We start from the raw sequence: 4349 nt of genomic DNA, 5'->3' as shown, positions 1-4349 counted from the left end.
CCTCTCCTAGAGCTACATAATTAATCCTCTCCACAGTAGCAAAGGTATGCTAAACCCCTTCTTAAAGAAGAATTTGTTAATCATTCACATACTATTACATTAGCATTTTTCATTACACTAGCATGTCCACTCTTAGGAACTTTGCAATTTTCTTTACGCTTACACTACCATGCATGGAAGGGTTTTACTCTTACATAAGTACTCAAAGGAATTTTCTTGATTATTTCTCTCAAGATTGTAAGTTGGTGCATTCCGAAGTTTTGTGTTTACCACGTATAGATCACACCAAAGCAAAACTCATTATAGAAAGAATATGCATTGTTCATTTCAAGTTTGTTTACTTTCAAGTTTGTTTTGCAAATTCGAAGGGGAGAGTAAGGGGATAGCTTCACGGACGTCGTGACCATGTTGCTTGAACATAAAAATCCCATCACTTCCACGGCGATGCCTATGGATGGCAAATGATAAGGTCCTTGGAATGGCCCTCACATTTCCTAGTTTGTTTGGGACTTTACGGGCAAAAAGGGGCATTTTTGGGCTAAAAATGGCTTATAATGTCCATAAACTGATAAAATATAGCCCATAATTAGCATAAAATAGCTCAAGATACTACATCAAGGACAATTCCATCCTTGCTCAAGATGAGGGTGAGTTTATAGAGCCAAAAAGAAGCTCTTTTGGACATTTAAGAAAAGAGATACTGCAATTCCAAATCAGGGTGCTAGTGCAGTTCCACGTTGTTTCCATTGCATGTTTGAGGTTGTGAGGCCACTAGTTAGGGTTTTCCCTCTTCAAATAATCACTTTTTGTTGGGGGTTTCATTGTTGCATAGTGTCCAATCTTTACTGCTTCTTTGTATTCATCCTCGATGTGCATTTATACATCTTTGATCTTCAGCAACTTCTGTTAACTGACGTTGACTCAGTTAACATTCCCCCCTTCCGATTTTAGTGCCCGTCCTTGGGCACTATTGAAAAGTGTCTGTGGAGGCTGTGGAAGGTTTTTGATTGGTTGTTGATGGGCTGATTGTCTTTATTTTTTGTTGGATTTGTTGATGAGGTTCAATTTGTTGCAGCATCTTCATTGGTTTGAATATGTTTGATGTGAGAAATGATGTTTCATTTGTCCTTTGTAATAGCATAATGATGAGATTGTTGTTTATTTATGAAAAGTATGTACAAGGGAAGTAGAATGATGAGGTTCTAAATTAGGTTCTAATACCTGGATGACCAAAGGGAAAAAACCCAGTGGAAATAAGTGTCTTTGGAATACACGCATTATTGGAATACTTATTAGCATGGGAAATATTAATAAAGTACTCAAGGGATTATCTAATGCTAGATATGGAAGTAAAAAGGCAACAAATATGAAAGGGTAGCATGATGGAAAATTGGTTTGCCTATTGTAGTCCACTCAAGGTGCATAGGTGGAAGAAAAAAATAGTGTCTAATGCATATCTCCAATAATGGAACATCCTATTTATGCATACACAAAAATGCATGGAAAACAATATGCTGTGCAAGAAAAATTTTGAGGGGTTCTTCAGAAAGATGGTGTAGCTATAAAAGCATATGCCATGGCTTTGCAAGATGGCACCCCTTTAAGAATGGTTTTCATCGTCGAGTATATGTGCTCTCATCTTACTGTGCATTGTGCATGAGAATTGGACTTTACGACACTCCACCAATTGTAAGTTAATAGACTTAGAATCTTATGTCCACCTCATCCAGCATGATCAACACAACTTAGATATGCTCAACTCTTCCAGCTTGAGCGTAAGCCTAATAACTATGACTCTTAGCACGGAGTTTAATATGACTTGAAGCTTTGAGACTAATGCTTTGCTCATCTCATGGCTCAGCAGCCCGACTCTAACTATGCCAAAGAGTGTTTTTTGCACCCTGGCGACTTGACTTTTTACATTCTTGTGCTTACTACAAATTGTTGATAGGATTCTTTGATGTTGTTGTAGGCCTCTGTTCACTGTCGTCATTTATCTTTTGACTCAGTTCATTGGAAGACTTAGGAATCCAAATCTCTTGATGACCTTTGTATCTCCTTTGTTGACTTTGTTGAGCTCTACTTGTTGAGTTCTTGAGATCTTCATGTAGGTATGGTGTAGTTGTAGTTGGCTTGTGGTTTACTGGTAGACAAAATATTTGTATACCCTGTGTAGAATCCTTGTCTAAGAGGAACATTCTTTGAGATCCGTCTTTGTTCTGTATCCTCTTGAGAGTTGTGGTAGACTTTAGCATCTTTCAATGTTTTTTGTTGTTTACCTGCTTCTTAGGTATCCTAGGATATTGTCGAGATTGATACCTTATGGGCCTTCTTCCTTGGGAACAAAAGGAGTGACATCATATGCCTCTACATCAAAGGACCCTCATATATTAGCTTCTTCAAGCAAGTCAATTTTTCAAATTTTCAAGTCAATTGCTGACCCAACTGAAACCTCTAAGGAGACACCCAACAAATCAAAGGTATATCAGCCAAAGTACTCAAGAAAGCAAAGTAAAGTCAAGCAAGTGTTTGTTCAGAGAAATTTAGTCAAAGTCAATGATCTGGTCTAGATTAAGGATGGGAAATCAACACAGAAAGACAAACACATGGGATGGGTAGCATCACGATGGAGCTTAAAAGAACAGGAGTACTATGGAGGTAACAGACAAATATGAGTGCCAAAACCACAAGTTAGAGCATATGAAGTAACGTCAAGTGAAAATCCTTTGTTTGAACTTTATCTGCACTTTCTTTGCTTTGATCACCTGCTTCAATTGATGTTGACTCACATGATTGTGATACTGCACTTTTTTGCAATCGTTGAGCATTGTCGTCCTGCATCTGGGTAACTTGTGATCTTAATAGATCCACTGGACTTTCTGGCAGAATCTATCTCTTCGAAGGAGATTTTGGTGGTGACCTTTGTGTAGCTTTCTGAACTTTAGCTTCTATTGACTTTAATTGTTTTGTCACCTATTCTGGCAGCTTGAGGCTTTGCATCATCTTCAGATAGTCTTTGACTTTAGTCGGGCCATCCATAGGGGTTGGTATAAGGTCATGATCTTGTTGATATTTGTTACAATGTGCATCTTGATATGCATATGTCAGCTTGGTCACATGTAATTGTTTAACCACTATTGGATTTGTAGGCTTTCGACGCTAACTTGTGGAGATTAGCTGAAACTTCTGTCCTTGATGATCTTCATAGAGGCATTTATCTGCAGATTTTGATGGAATCTGGGTGAATTGGAAACTTCCAACAACCATATGGTCTTTCAATGGTTTCTTCCTTCAAGAGGTCTGTTGGTTAGAGTCTCTAGGGCTTCTAACTGATGTAGCATTTTCTAGTACATAAGCTGAGCTTGATGGATTTACAACTCTCCCCTTCCTAGGGTGATCACTATAGTTTGCTTCATTGTAAGAGTTCAAAATTGTATGGCTCTGGTTTAGTCTCACCTTTTGGGATTGTGAAGGTACACTTTGGGTAGCATTATTGATGTTTGGCATCCGTGAACTTTTTGCATAGTTTCCTATGTATCTCCGTGAAACATGGCAAATTATTCCCCAAGTCAAGCTGTAGATAGCATTATCTTTTCCCTGATATTTTCTATCCATGGGTGTCCTATGATATGAGCTTCTATGGTTTCAGGACCTAAGGCATCATAGATGCTAGACTCTCGTCTATATCTATGACTATTTTGATCAAAGTATATCCTCGTTTGGTCACAACTTTGAAGTCTGATTTTCGATGGACGAGAGTTTGGCTCTAAATAGATTTTTGGGTTCACTCGAGTAATATCCTTCAGCTCTAGAGAAGATGGGCTATAATATATTATTTCCTCTGAAATGAACCATCCTTTCTGATCTATCACTGGACGTACTACTATGAGCTAGTATGTGGGTTGTTCAAACACTGGTTGGTTCTTTTTTACAATTTCCCTTTTTGGTATATGGGTGAAAGCATGTATAGGTGGCCTGGAAAGTAATGTCAAGGACATTGCTTTTTTGCACTTAAAAGTGGTTGTTTTAAAAGTACTTCAAATCTCAAAAAGAATATCACTCTCCTAAGGTACGTCAATTAAGTCTCCTAACGTACCACAATTAATGAGACTAAATGTAATTTACTGCTGAACGCTAGATTATTGTCCGCCTCTTCTTTCCCGCTACAACCTGTCTGAGCTTTCTCTCTGCTTTGAGTTTTCTTTGTCTTTGAGATCTCTCTTGGAGCTCTATCTAGCTCCTCTCTGTCTCTCTCGCACAGAGCTCTTGCTGAGCTTTCTGTATCGCTCAGCCCCCCCTCTCTCTCTCTCTCTCTCTCTCTCTCTCTCTCTCTCTCTCTCTCTCTCTCT

This window comes from Adiantum capillus-veneris, chromosome 28 (genome assembly GCF_014529385.1).
Source record: "Adiantum capillus-veneris isolate H3 chromosome 28, ASM1452938v2, whole genome shotgun sequence".
Lineage (NCBI taxonomy): Eukaryota > Viridiplantae > Streptophyta > Polypodiopsida > Polypodiales > Pteridaceae > Adiantum > Adiantum capillus-veneris.
Note: the sequence above shows the minus strand (reverse complement) of the source record.